The sequence below is a fragment of the Notechis scutatus genome, chromosome 3 (assembly GCF_049901735.1).
Source record: "Notechis scutatus isolate UNSWTSFEM ecotype Mainland chromosome 3, rNotScu1.2, whole genome shotgun sequence".
NCBI lineage: Eukaryota > Metazoa > Chordata > Lepidosauria > Squamata > Elapidae > Notechis > Notechis scutatus.
In genome coordinates this window covers 143,669,381-143,685,269 of record NC_142011.1, presented here as the reverse complement: position 1 = coordinate 143,685,269, position 15,889 = coordinate 143,669,381, and the positions used below count along the sequence as shown (strand labels likewise).

General features: G+C 39.3%; 1 protein-coding gene across 5 annotated transcripts in view; it reads right to left on the bottom strand.

Moving 5' to 3' along the window:
- The window catches only part of PHACTR1 (phosphatase and actin regulator 1), a 283,399-nt gene that overhangs the window by 105,184 nt on the left and 162,326 nt on the right, over positions 1-15,889 (bottom strand). The window lies entirely within an intron of this gene.

Sequence of the window (15,889 nt, the reverse complement as noted above, 5' to 3'; positions counted from 1 at the left end):
AGGGGGCCTTTATTCACATATATGAAGAATTCCACAAAGGATGTTCTGAGATCATTAACAAAGGAAAAGATGAAATAAAAAAGATAATGGTTCCATAAAGTCAATCTCGGTTTATACTGACTACCAATACACAACCAACCATATAGGTTTCTTAGCAAAAATAAGGCAATGGTTTGCCATTGTCTTTTTTCCAAAATATCTTTTTACTTCCAAGTCTAGCTTAGAGCCCTGGGTATTCTGAATAGTATCTTGGTTTTCTGCTCAAGTGCTAACCATGTCTGGGCTGTATCTGAGATACTGATATAGTTCCTATAAAAATAATTGAGGGCACCTGGATTTAGCCATTATCCACAACAGACTAAACTTTCTATTAGATTGGTAATCCTTTTGTTTCAGAGAAGCAAAAACAGTGCTACTGTTTTTTCAGCTAAGACTCACAATTTTACATTTCATTAGCAACAGAGCAATAATAAAGCAGATAATTGTCAATCCTTGGATTCTGTCCCATTGTCCCCTTTGCATAAGAAACTATAAAAATACATTGTATGTTATAAAATGTATAATACTAATCCAAATATGGAAAAAATTGGGGGAGCTATGGCTTTGAGACTTTTGGAAAGCATTGCACTACAACAGAGTGATGCGTTTTAAACAATTATCTTTATTGTTTGGACTAGCTGACATCAGCTTCCCAGGATTTCAAACACTTATAGAAGATTTCAAGTATAAGACCGAAGCTGGGAATTCTTGCATGCAAAATAGATACTGTTTCATTTAGTTATATCAGGAATCTCCAGACCTGATGAGTGTAAAACTTGTGGACTTCAACTCCCACAATTCCTCAGCCAGCCATGCTGTATGATTAGTTATAGTTTATAGTTATATAATACGATTGTTTTCCATGTCAGTGGTTCTTCTTGTCTTAGTTAATTTCAGAAGAAGTGTGGTAAACTAACCACAAGACATACCCCAAACAGGTGATGGCATTAGCATTAGTTCCTTCATCAACAAAGATGTCATGAAATGGCCTCCATGAGGGAAACATCTATAAGAAGACTTCTCTAAAATCCATCACAATTATAGCTAGCATTTGGTAAGAAACTACTATCACTATCACTTGGATAGTGTCTTCTCTTTCTTTGAGATAGAGACATGGGTATATGGTAAACTTAAATATACTATCTCTAGACCAGCTGTGTCAAATTCAAGACCTGGGGGCTGAATCCAGCCCATGGGGGTCCTTAGATCTGGCCCACAGGGCCATCCTGGAAATAGCAAAGGATCGGTCCACGGTGCTTCTGCCACCAAAAATGGAACTCAGGAGGGCCGCGTGTAGCCTTCCCGAGCTCCGTTTTCACTGGCAGAGAGTTGCAGGATGCCATCCCAGCTGAAAACAGAGCTTGGGAGCCCGTTTTCACTGGCAGAAACCTTGGGTCACTACAGGCGCCCCCCTCACCTCCCTGACATGAGTGATATCATGTTGGCCATGTCCACCTTGGCCACACCCACCCTGTCCCCCCAAGGTCAAACACAACCTTGATGTGACCCTCAATGAAATTGAGTTTGACACCCCTGGTCTAGAGCAGGGTGTCCAACCTTGGCAACTTTAAGACTTGTGGACTTCAACTCCCAGAATTCCTCAGCCAGCAAAGCTGGCTGAGGAATTCTGGGAGTTGAAGTCCACAAGTCTTAAAGTTGCCAAGGTTAGACACCCCTGCTCTAGACCAGGGGTCCCCAACCACCGGTCCGCGGACCGGTGCACCGTCCATGGAACAAGTCCTACCGGGCGCTGGCTTGCTGGCGCCGCCATCTTGTTTTGATGAAAAAGTGCTTCCGGTGAGCTTTTCCGGGTAGAAAGCTCACCGGAAGCACTTTTTCATCAAAACAAGATGGCGGCGCCCAGCTGATGTCGGTACCGGGCCGCGCCATAACAAAGGTTGGGGATACCGGGCCGCGGCGTAAAAAAGGTTGGGGATCACTGCTTTAGACCATGCAATCTGGTCACAAAAAGAGCACAGAACCAAAAAAAAAAAACTCACCCAAAACAAATCTTAGACAGACTGAAGAGCTAATTATTTTTAACCAATTGTCGGAGCTACAGTTTACTGCTATGAGATATGCAGCATTGGGTAATTGAATAACACTCTATTTGGAGTGCCAATCAATTGCACAATATGTCAAACTGTCTTTATCCAACCAAAAACTGCTAATGAGTACTGTCAACTTAAGACTTGCTTTTTTTTAAAAAAAAAAATCTGAGTTAAAGTCTTCTAAAGGATAAGGCTAACAAGCCCTATGACTTCAGCAATATCTTCTCTTTTTTTCTGGATGCTTTGTTGAAAAGCAAAGGAAGTTGTGCCAATTGAGGTGAGCCTCAATTGAAAAAAAAAGGCTAAATAGATGCATAATAGCATTTCAAAAACGCACAACTGTAGAAGTGTAGCTGTCACATTTTTGGAAGGTGCTGCTTTAGAATAAGGTTTGCACATGAAACATTATTCTTTATACCATAATTTATTCTTTATACAGTTTGGCACTGGATGTCTAGGACATTAGACATTAAAGGAGATTTCAAGTATTAGATTGAAGTTGGGACTTCTCCATATTAAAGAGATATTCCTTCAATTGGCTACAGTGTGATAATTTTCCATGTCAATAGCTTTTATTGTGTTTAACTTTTCCAAGAAATTTCTATGATGCACAATGCATTTTTTTATTGTTATATTTTATTTTCCATTGCTTTTTGTTTCTGGCTATGTTGTTACAATCTGCAGCCATAAAAATAAACTTACTGTATTACATGCTTATTTCACTGTTTCACTGTTTGCAATATATAAGCATGATTCAGCTGATCTTTACATCTTTACATCATACTGGACAAGAATGTTGATTTGTTTTTTTTTTAAATCCAAACTTTCAAGAACAAAAGAAACAGCCAGAGCTTTTAGTTTCCTTAACTTTTAAAAATAATATTCACTTTGCACTAAGCACAGAAGGCAGGAACAGAAACAGAATATTTATTAATGCTACTTCAGGCAATACTGCCCACATGCATCAGAAGAGCAGGATGTCCTTACAAACAGTCATAGTAATGTTATAAAAATCTGGAAGCAAAATGGTCCAGAATAAGACTGAACAACTCTGTGCTTCAGCTCATTTCATGAGCTAGTTTACCAAAAGCAATTTCTGAAGGCTGCTTATTTGCATTAATAGCGGGTTTATGAATGGCAAAACAAGAATGGAAAACAGACTGCAAAAAATATGGTTATATTCTTGATGACAAACAACTACATTCTGATTTTTTTCCAAGAGGTTAGGGCCAGGGGTGGGATCCGACAGGGTTAACTACCAGTTTGGTCATTTACGAGGTTCAGTGATTTACGATGTGCTTCCCTGCACGCTGCCGGACGCATGTCTGTAAATCGTCATCAGCATGCTGCGTGCAGAGAAGCAGCCTTTCAAAAAGTCCTTTTTTCCTGCTTTTTAAACTGCAGCTGTGCCTCGCACGGCAGCTGAAGTTGAAAAAATCAGGAAATAAAGGTCAGGTAGGGTAGGCAAAAACATCAGCAGACAGAGAACTGGTTCTATGTCTGCTGCTCTTCAGAGCTACCAGTTCTACAGAGGTGGACAGAACCGGTAGAAACCCATCCCTGGTTAGGACAGCATATAGCTAACTTTCATTACATAAAACTTTGTGGGTTTTAGACTGAAAAAAAATGGTACAAGATCAGTCATTAAAGTTCCCAGTCAAATGACTATTTGAACATTGTGTCGGGCTTCAAAGAGTCTACCAGTTTATCTCCTGGAGTGAAGCCTGACACATTATCTTGGTTGGGGAATGAACATCCGATCCTGCCGTTTATAATATATTAACTTGATTGGAAAACATCTCCTACTTTTGAAGATCCCATCCCGGTTCGACCCATCTCGTATCGGCACGAACATGCGACAAGGATGGGGTGGGGGAAGGTTTATCACTCCAACTCCTCTCATTACTCAAAACGAAACACAAACACTCATTGGGGGAGTTACGGCACAACTTGGGAATTGAAACCACATTCTGTTTGGTAATTAGTTGCGTTTAGAATTGCGGGGTGGAGGCGTGTAGGACCAATGGGGAGGGCGGATGTTAGTTAGCTGCATGGGGTAGGGCTGCATGATAAATTGCGCTCAGAGACGAATGATCTCAGCGTTGACTTTATCTGGTATATTCATTGTTGCCGTATTTGAAGGAAAACGAGCGAAAATAAACGTACCTATTCACAACAAATCCCGTGAGTAATATAGTTTATTGCTAGAATTCCTACGTGTCCAAATGAAGGCTAACACATTGGGGGGTTTTTTTGTGCTAGTGCAGCAAGTTTTCAGTAACCAATTTTATTTCCTTACTAGCATAGTAAGAACAATTTGTGCCAATTAAAATGTGCCGTTCTATTCATCTGAATTAGGAAATTATATTAAAGCAAAGAATCTCAGACTTCAACCCAGTAAGCAGAATGTACCCCATTAATAAAAAATCCATGGATATACAGGTAGTCCTCGATTTATGACCACAACTGAGTCCCAAATTTCTGTTGTGAAGCGAGATGTTTGCTAAGTGAATTTTGCCTCATTTTACAACTTCTCTTGCCGCAGTTGTTAAGTGAATCACTGCAGTTGTTAAGTTAGTAATGTGCAGAGGTGGTATTCAGCAGGTTCTGACCAGTTCTGGAGAACTGGTAGCGGAAATTTTGAGTAGTTCGAAGAACCAGAAAATACCACCTCTGACTGGGGATTTTACAGTATCTTTCCCATGCCACGCCCATCAAGCCATGCCCACAGAACTGGTAGTAAAAAAAATTGAATCCCACCACTGGTAATGTGGTATTCTTTTGAACCATTTTCAAGGGCTGGAGTCATCGCATTACATGGATTCTGCTCCTTCTTAAATGGGCAGATCCAACTGAGGAGGAGGACAGAAGAAATTGAGCTCTTGGTCATTCTTGCTTCAAGGCTCCTCCGTGCTATTTAATATTTACATGAAATTGCTAGGAGAATGTATGAACGAATGATGATATCCAGCTGTGCATTTACACCCCTGCAAAAGCAGAAGATGCTGTGGAGATCCTGACGTGGACTTAGATCATGTCAAATTTTTCAACATTCAGTTTCCAAACATTAGTGGTGCTCAAAAGTTGTAACATGTCTTGGGGACTTTAAAGATATTTTAGTTACTTTAATATAATTTAGATGTGCTTGGTATGTAACTTCTTAAGTATCATAACTTTTGAACATTTTGTTTGTTTCATTGTACGTGGTGTCCAGAGCCTATAAAGAACTGAGTGAGAAGAAACAGGTCCAAATGTAAGGCCACACTTGGAATGCTGCATTCAGTTTTGGTAACCACCATGTAAAACAGATGTTGAGACTCTGGAAAAAGTGCAGAGAAGAGCAACGAAGATGATTAGGGGACTGGAGGCTAAAACATATAAAGAACTGTTGCTGGAACTGGGTATGTCTAGTTTAATGAAAAAAAGGCCTAGGGGTGACATGATAGCAGTGTTCCAATATCTCAGCGGCTGCCACAAAGAAGAGGGAGTCAAGCTATTCTCCAAAGCTCTTGAAGGCAGGACAAGAAGCAACGGATGGAAACTCATCAAGGAGATAAACAACCTAGAACTAAGGAGACATTTCCTGACAGTTAAAACAATTAATCAGTGGAACAACTTGCCTCTAGAAGTTGTAAATGCTCCAACACTGGAAGTTTTTAAAAAGAGATTGGATAATCATGTGTCTGAAGTGGTGTAGGGTTTCCTGTCTACACAGGGGGTTGGACTAGAAGACCTCTAAGGTCCCTTCCAACTCTGTAATTCTATTCTATTCTATTCTATTCTATTCTATTCTATTCTATTCTATTCTATTCTATTCTATTCTATTCTACATTCCAGCAAGATAAAATGTCTCTTTACCCCCATATCACTGTATACTGGTTAGGTCTAAGTGTCTCTCTCAATAAGGTGTCATTCTCCTAGAAGAAATAGGTGCATAGCTGCCTAGAACAGCACCATGGTGAGATAGGCAATGATGCATTTAACAAATGAACTAAATGCAAACAAAATAATTTGGGGTTCTCTTGGATTCTAGACTAACAGATGGAGGCCATCCAGCTTAGTCTGGTTACCAGTTACAACTGCTCTTCTATTGAGATGCTTTGGTGAAGACAGATAAATGACAGATAACAGATTAACAGAGTTGGAAGGGACCTTGTAAGTCATCTAGTCCAACCCCCTGCTCAAGCAGGAGACTACACCATCTCTGACAAATGGAAGTCCAGTCTCTTTTTGAAAGCTTCCAGTGATGAAGCTCCCACAACTTCTGAAAGCAACTTCTATTTCATTGGTTGATTGTTCTGACTGACAGAAAATCTCACCTTATTTCCAGGTTGAATCTCTCCTTGTTCAGTTTCCATCCATTATTCCTTGTCTGGCCTTTAGGTGCTTTGGAAAATAGCTTGTCCTCCTCCTCTCTATGGTAGTCCCTCAAATATTGGAACATTCATACCCTCATCACCTCATGATTAGATGATTATAATGCATTCTACATGGAACTGCCTTTGAAAACTACTCAGAAACAAAGAAATAATGGGCAGAGACACTTCAGTAAAATAAACATCCACCTGTATGAACTATATTGGTTACTAGACATAATTCAAAGTGTTGATTGTTAATTATACAACCCTTGGTTGTTTGGGTCATTAATATCTGTGGTTCCATTTTCTCCAGAGTTCTATATGTTCTACCTATTGGTAGGTGAGTATTGCCAGTCCCATTAGGTAAAACAAACCAAGAAATCACAGAATAGCTAAAACTGCTTTTATTTAAGAGTGGCTATAATAATAAAATCTTGCATGTCTGATAATGTTTACTTCCTCCTCCTATTTATCATTTAGTGAATTAGAAAGCTTCTATCTGACTCACTTCCTAATGTTATCTGCTGGTTGTGCACTTCAAATATGTTTTAACTCTTATTTCCTTGGCAACAGATCTAGAATTAACTCCATCAAGACCCTCTTCCTTATGGTCTTCAGATGTGAATTCCCCTCTCCAAAATGGGCAGAGTTGTGGCAGCAGGCTATTCCCATAAATGCCCTAATGCTATGGAATTGCTTCCCCCTTAAAGTGAGGGTGACATTTTTCTGGTTATTCTGTAGGAAAGGGCTGAAGACTCTCCTCTTCAACCCAGCTTGTGGAGTCTAGCTGGAAGATTATGACACTGTTCTATCTTGAGCTAATAAATTAACTATATAATATTTTTACATGGCTTTATATTTTATGACTGTTTTATGTGCTCCTTGTGAGCTATCCAGAATTATGACGAGGGAAGCATATAAATTATGTACAACAACGTTAAATATAAAGAAATGAATAAATCACTGAGGGGGGGAAATGCAACAAGCTGTTTAATTGAGGGAATGAAAGAAAAAGTCCACAGTTCTCAGCAGGGGTCTCCAAACTTAGCAACTTTAAGACACATGGACTTCAACTCCCAGAATTCCTCAGGCAGCCAGCCAGCATGGCTGGCTGAGGAATCCTGGGAATTGAAGTCCACATGGCTGACTGAGGAATTCTGAGAGTTGAAATCCACAAGTTGTAAAGTCGCCAAGTTTGGAGACTCCTGGTTTACAGTATTATTCAAGGGAAAGGGATATGAACATTTGAAACAGTTGATATGTGGAACAAAAGATTTATAGTGATACACTGAGATCCTGTTTGCTGATTACTTTGCTTTCCATACAGCATGAATGCTATTGTTGTTCTTAATTCTATTTTCTAAGGCTACCCAGTTGCCAAGTGATTCAAGGCAACATTCAAAGAACACAACATAATAATGAAGGGCTTTGCCAGTGGATCTACGAATAGTGAATCACAACATGGTGATCTCCAGATATACAATGGCCATGATAGTTGGGGAATACTAGAACTGTGAAGTGACACATCTGGAGGGTACCATAGTGGAGAAGGTAAATCTAAGACATCTTAGGAAGCATTAAACGAGTATATCTTAGATTTACACATATTAACTAAGCAGATGGCTGGAAGGTAGGAGAAAATACAAACAGTGTAAAACTCATGGGATTTGGCAACCGTATAGTTAATCTCTACCTAAGAGCCCTCCTAAGTTCTCTTAGGATTCAGAAAGCCTAAAGCACCGAGCAAACAATTCCACTTGCCATTAGTGTCATTTTCCCTGGTTTTAGATTCAGGATATGTTTTGTTTGAAATCATGCAATTTCAGAGCAATACATTTGTAACTAGTTTACAAGATTAGCCAAAAATAGTCCAATTTCATTATATTTTTTGCAGTTAATTCAAGCACAGTCCCATGCCAAACAAAGAAAAACAATAGGTACCCCAATTTTCTTTCATAAATATCCTAAGGTGGAAGATTGCTGGCTGGGCAACAGATTTCCTGCCCCAGCTAACACCTATAATGTCAGTCTATTATCAACTCAGTGTTTAATTTTTCCTCATGTATTTTGGGCAGACTATTTCAAACTGCAGGCAAGGAATCATAGAATCCAATATTTCTTTATGTAAAATAGTCCCTACACATAGGAAAAAAATATCAAGGAAGCATGTCTTAAATGTTTTACAGAATTTGTAAGTTACTTGGAATTTCTGATGCTGTAGACTACTTTCTTTCCAAGTAAAATCTTCTTCCTTGGCTGATGTGTATTTTAATTTTTCTATTTATGATGAGAATTGTTTTTCATTTAGTTTAAGACTGTTTGTCACCCAAAGTCACTTGCTGAGATGAGCAGCCAAATAGATTGAAGAAATAAACAAACAAATAATAAAGGAGGCCTTTTTAAAAAAATTAAGTTATTCAAATATACTGTATGAGATTCAGTTATCCATCTGGAATATGAATCAATAGGGATCAGACATGACTACAGGGAGACCTTGATCTAAGACCACAATTCAGCCCAACATTTATGTTGCTAAGTGAAACATTTGCTAATTTCACAACCTTTCTTGCCGCAGTTGTTAAATGAATCATCATGATTGATAAGTTAGTAGTCTATCATCTGCACCTCTATAACTGTCTGGTTTGGTTCTGCAACCCAACAGGACAGACGCAGACTTCAGAGAGTAATTAGGACTGCAGAAAAAACAATTACTACCAACCTGTCTTCAATCGAGGACCTGTATACTGCACGAGTCAAAAAGAGGGCTGTGAAAATATTTACAGACCCCTCACATTCTGGACATAAACTGTTTCAACCAGGGGTGGGATTCTACCTGGTCGGACCAGTTCTATAGAACCGGTTGTTGTGATTCTGACCAGTTTGGAGAACCGGCAAATTGCGCCACTGGCTGGTTCCACCCCTCCCCTCCCGCCTACACATTCCTTACCTGGCATGCACACCATCAAACTTGCCTGCATTTGATAAGTGGCTATTTTTCCCTCCCCCCCCCCGAGCATCAGCTGTTCTGCTGAGCTGGGAGATTTAGATTAGCTAGAAAGCAGGAAATTGTTGCATTTTTTGCTTTCTAGCTAATCTAAAAGCAGAGCTGAACCTTCCCTAGGACTGAAGTTTCTATTTTTCAGTGCAGAGTCAGGCAGCAGATTGAAGAAAGATAGATCTCTGAGTGAATCTGTGATTCTGTGAGCAACTCAATCTGCCTGCCTGCTTTGCCTGATTTTGGGTAAAAGTTGCCCTTTTTTAGAAAAAAAATCAATATTTACATCAATATTTATAATATTTACATACAAGCCACACCCAGCCAGTCACATGACCATCAAGCCACGGCCAGTCAGTCACGTGACCATCAAGCCACACCCACAAATTAGGCCATGCCCACAGAACCGGTTGTTAAGAAATTTGAATCCCATCCCTGGTTTCAATTCTTTCCCTCAAAACGACGCTATAGGGCACTGCACACCAGAACAACTATACACAAGGACAGTTTTTTCCTGAATGCCATCACTCTGCTAAACAAATAATTCCCTCAATACTGCCAAGTATTTACAAAGCCTTACTATTTACAAAGTCTTACTATTACTATTACTATTAATCTTCCCATCCTTCCTCTCATCCATCTCCTCCCACTTATGACTGTATGACTGTAACCTTGTTGCTTGTATCCTAACAATTTATATTGACTGTTTCCTAGTATGATTTGATTGCTTATTGTACCCTATGACTATCACTAAGTGTTGTATGTTATGATTCTTGACTCTTGACGAATGTATCTTTTTTTTAATGTACACTGAGAGCATTTGCACCAAGACAAATTCCTCGTGTGTCCAATCACACTTGGCCAATAAAGAATTCTATTCTATTCTATTTGTAACACGGTTGTTAAGTGAATCTGGCCTCCCATAGATTGTACTTGTCAGAAGGTTGCAAAAGGGAATCAGATGACCTTGGGATGCACCAACGGTCATAAGTACAAGTCAGTTGCCAAGCATCTGAATTTTTATCACATGATCATGGGAATGTTACAAAGGTCATAAGTGTGAAAAATGATCATAAGTCACTTTTTTCAGTGCCGGTCACTAAATGAACTGTTGTAAGTTGAGGATTACATGTATATTACGTCAATCAGAATAGGATCTCCAGGTTTGTACAAACCGCTCTTGGAAATCATAATCTCATATCATCCAATTTTGTTTTTATTAGTCCCCTTTCTTCCTACCTATTACCATGAAATCAAAGGTGCTACAATTCTCCTTTGTTTTCCCTGCTTTCAACAAGTGTCCTCTCACTCCCGCCCCCACCTCCTGCCACTATTCAGGATATATTAAAGGCTGTACTGAGACAGCTTTCAGTAAATATGGACTTAAATTATTTCAAAGAATTAGTAGCTGCCTCTATAATATTCCTATTAGAGTTGGTTCGGAAAGACTGCTAAAGTTCCTTGAGTTCCATTTCAATTAGTAATGGAAAAACATAAACTACTGGCTTTATAACCTGCCTAGAAAAGAGTGATTTGATCCAATAATTACTTTTAATTGCAACAAAATAAATACCTTATTTATTTAACAAAAAAATGTTTCATTTAACAGCAAAGAATCTCCCCACCCTCTTTCTACTAGAACAGCTGAGTCAAAAGTCTTAATATCCAGATGGGAATTGAAACCTCTCTTTCTAAAGGAGAAAGATATTGTCCTTTGTGGTTAGCCAAAGCTCGAGAGTTTTCCTGCTGCGCTTCTCAAGCAACACAACTTCACAATCAAAAGCAACACAATCCTTCACAATAAACCCCATCAACTAGTAACAATTACATTAATTCTGTCGTGCATGAATCCCCTGGCTCAAAGATCTCCCACGCATCAAGATTGCTTACAAGCACAGGATAAGTGTCAGCCTCAGTTCCTTGGCTATTTCACAGTTATGGCAATTCTGTACTGGAAAACAAGGGAAGAAGTATCCACATAATATGGAGATTCCTTTGCAAGAGGTTGTACAAGTCTTCTCCAGCCTGGTACTCTGCAGATAGATTGGACTACTGCCCTCTTCACATTCCACCAAAATGGTAAAAGAAAATGAAAAGCCAAGTGGTCTGAGAACGATGGGCATTATAATCCAAGCAGGTACCAGACTGGAGATAGATGTCCTTATATTCTCTTTGCTAGGTGGTTGCTATGTAAAACAAATTGTAATCCATGAAATACAATGATCATGTCAACAGACAGATAAAAAAGGGTTCCATCCATATCTATCTATCTATCTATCTATCTATCTATCTATCTATCTATCTATCTATCTATCATCTATTCTATCATCTATCCATCTGACCAAGAGGAGACTATGGTAAGGGACCAAATACTACTGTACCAAAACTCTAGATATAATAACTATTAGTTACCTTTCTATTTTGAGATCTGTGTTTCACTTCTACGAAAATCCAAACATTTGGTTTGGTTTAGATCTCACCAGGTCAGTGCTATGCCTAAGGAGCATTTACATATTTTCTTTTCCCTGAGTTGCTCGGGATAATAGCTAAAAACAATGTGTTAATAGGAATGAATGGCTAGAAGGTGTTTACCTAGGAGTTTACTGTTTCTTGCTATAGCATCCTTAGATTCTGGCATGCGAGAATAGAATCTTGATCAGACTGAGAACTAAATTCTATGTGGCTGATCTTTTACAAGATGGTAGTCTACAGCAGTGGTGGTATTCAAATATTTTTACTACTGGTTCTGTGGGCATGGCTTAGTGGGCATGGCAGGGGAAGGATATTGTAAAATCTCCAGTCAGAGGTGGTATTTGCCGATTCTCCGAACTACTCAAAATTTCCGCTACTGGTTCTCCAGAACTGGTCAGAACCTGCTGAAGACCACCTCTGGTCTATAGCAGGAGTCGCCAAGCTTCGCTGGCTGAGGAATTCTGGGAGTTGAAGTCCACAAGTCTTAAAGTTGCCAAGGTTGGAGACCCCTGGTCTGTGGAAACATTTCTGGTCTTTCTTTTACTCCCATCCACTCAGACCACCCAAAGGACTCCTGCAAGTGATCTTTCAAAATTCATTATGCCAACAGAATGTTTGTTTTAACAAACCCCCTTCACCCTGCCCCCAACTTCTATGTGAGGAAGTGACTCTTGAGCAGGAGCTTTCTCATTATTTAGTGTATAAACATACTAGCAACACACTTGCCCCATATCTAATATCCCCATGTTGATACAATACCTTCTTAAACCTTTTACCTATGTAGCACGGAAAAATTGCACCCTTTCTCCCTTTGAATATTTGATCCAGGGTAGGAATGTATCTGAATTATAATCTGGGGGCTTTGAAAATTCTTGTTTTGACTGCTACAGTGCTGCCTACCAGGTCTTGAAGCATTATTGCTGATAATATTTCAAACAAATTACATTTATATCATAGTGTATAACCCTAACCCTAACCTCCCCATCACAAGACCACATGTACCCCTGATAAACAGAAAACACCGACACTGACATCCCCTAAATTCCTCTGAAGATGTTACCTAACCTGGTAATGAAACATTTGGAAACCAACTCACAAGCTCAGAGAATGAACTGCCACCTTCTTTCTTCAGCTTGATCACAACATACTTTCTCTAAAGAAACCAAGCCACAAAGTGTTTGATAGAGAGTAACATTTGCAAAAACCATTGGATATGGACTAAAGTTGGCAGAGTGGGCTTTGGGGCTAGGGGCTTAGAGCCCGAAGAAGCTAGATGGAGTGGCTTAATTTATGCCCAAGAGCCTCAAATTCTTGTTCTACTTGAAGAATTGTTCAGCTCAAGAACAATTCAAAGAGAAAGAATGACGAATATAGAGAGCAGAAATGCTTAAATGCTCGATCCATTGTTTCCAGCACGATAATAAATTGAGCAGCCGACTGTGGTGAGAGAAAGAAATCTTACATTTATTGATATCATAGGCTTTATTTCTGCATTTGGCATATGCAAATGTTACTCAATCAATGTCATTGGGTATAGAATGCATTTCTTTTGGGGAAACAAAAGTGATTTGTGTTCTTTGTAAACAGATCTCAGGCGCAATCCTTGGGACTTATTCTTAAAAACAAACCCAACATGTTTTCCTTCCAAGAACAGCAAATAGGAAAATGAAAGCTTGCTCCTTGGGCAAAATCATTTTCAAGTTCCTGCCTTTTTCTTCTGAGGAGATACTGTAATGTCTGAGGCAGAGATGGGCTTCTGATAACGAAGGATAACATAGGAAGGGAAAGGCTGGGGAAACTTTGCAGGTTTTCTTTTATTTTTACACTGACATATGCTTATTTCAAAACTTAGACTTTCATATTTTCCACCTCAAGATGACGAAAACTACTTTACTAGCTTTGAACAAAGATGTTCAAATATATCTGATATTTGGTAAGCTCTGGGGGCCTACCAAAAGGAACTCATGAGCTTCTGGTTATTCACTCCTGGCCTACATGAAGGGTTATGTGCTACATCAATGATGGACTCCACAAAATAAGCATTGTTTTGCTGTGGGATATATGGTGCTTTAGAGAGCCAGAATAGTGTGATGGTTAAGGCACTGCACTAGAAACCAGGAGACTGTGAATTCTAGTCCCTGCTTGGATTCGGAGCCAATTGGGTGACCTTGAATGCATCACTCTCTCTCAGCCTTAGGAAGGAGATGATGGCAAACCACTTCTGAAAAACCTTGCAAAAGAAAACTGCAGAGACTTGTTGAGGTAGTTTTCGAGAATCAGACATAATTGAATGGAAACACACATGTTATGAACAATGGACATAATCCACTGAGACCTTTTGTAATACTAGACTCATTGAAACGAATAAAATCTGCACACGAGCTTATTACTGATTTTCAATTGGCTTTCAAGAGGCTTTCAGTGAACAAGATTCTAACTGATCGTGGCTGTGCCACTCTCAAAAAAAGAACCATTAGGGGGGGAAAAGTGAAACTGGCAACATCTAAATTAGAAGTCACCTCAAGTTTTTCTTCTTCTGCCTTTGCTACTATTACACTTGGTTGTTGTTTTTTTAACTTCATACACAGTACTTAACAACCGAGTGTCAACTTAAAACCTCTGCAGAAGGACTCTCATTTCAAGCCATCAGAAACACATTTCGACAAGACCGTTTGCTTTTTTGTAGATAGGCAAATATCCCACCACATTCAAGCTGCAAAAATCTAGAATGATCAGTAATGTTTTTCCTCTTCTGTTAGCCTTGATACGTTTTGAGATCAAAGATGCTAATAAATACACTGCAATCTAAAGATGAATTAAATCGAAGCCTGTTTTAGTGTATCTGTTAAATAAATGGCATCGCCCAGTTTGGGGAAATCCATGAAGCACACTAAAAATCATAAGGCAATTCACTGCCCTTGCTTGGCAAATACCTTGGTTTAATTTCTAGTAAACTTTGCTGACATAGATAATACATACAAGGGATGGGAAGGGAGAGAAGGATAGCAAAGCCATAGATAAAATATGAGTGAATTTTACTTCTTAGTCCCAATGGCACAACTGAAAGGGAAAAAAAATTGGATCTCAATGTAGTAAAAAGCTGTCCTGCTTCTCCATACAATCTCAGTTCGGCCTGTTTGTGTGTTTGTGTGTAATTCTAGTTATACTAGTAAGTAAATTTGTGAAAAAGAGAACGGTGGGGAGGAACTGTACATTGCAATTATTTAATTGCTGCACTGCAATTGAGATACAGGTACTATTTAATTCTTCCAGGCGGGATGGTGACTATTCAAAATGCACAATGCATTTTAAAAAAATAGAGAAATAAAACAGTGGCAACTCAGATAATCAACAGCTGTGAGAGTCCTACCTTCTTCTAATTTGCAGTTTAAAACCTTTCACTGACCTTCAGTGAATGAAGACTGCCTGGCATATTCCTCTGAGCTGCTCCTACCACAAGTAGATGTATGTGTTAACTAAAATATAGAACATCCGGACACTCTTCCTCACTCCATAGCCCAGGAGGATGAAACATATTCAATAGGATATGGCTGATAACACCTCCAACACATTTTTGCTTGGCTTTTGGTTATGCCTCTTGACACTTTCCCTGTTTCTCTTTCAGACTCAGATAAAAATGAGAACTTTTTGTTTTTGTTTTTTACTCTTTATCTGAAACATTTTCTTCACCTCTGACAAACACACAGAAGGGCTGGGCTGACCCTTTCAGCTCCACCGACTTCTACTTGAAGTCCCCACCCTTTTGAATATTGCACTGTGGGTCAAAAAGAGAGCAAGGGGTGGTGTTTGACCACACACACACCCTGACTAAAGATGCTCGGTTCATCCCAATAAGGCGTTCGCCAGTAACCTGGCGTTCCCAGGCCGTGAAGAGAACCAAGACAGTTTTACAGACAGAACCTCGCACGGCATCGATCCCATAAAAACAGGTTCCCTAAACACTCCTGATTAAC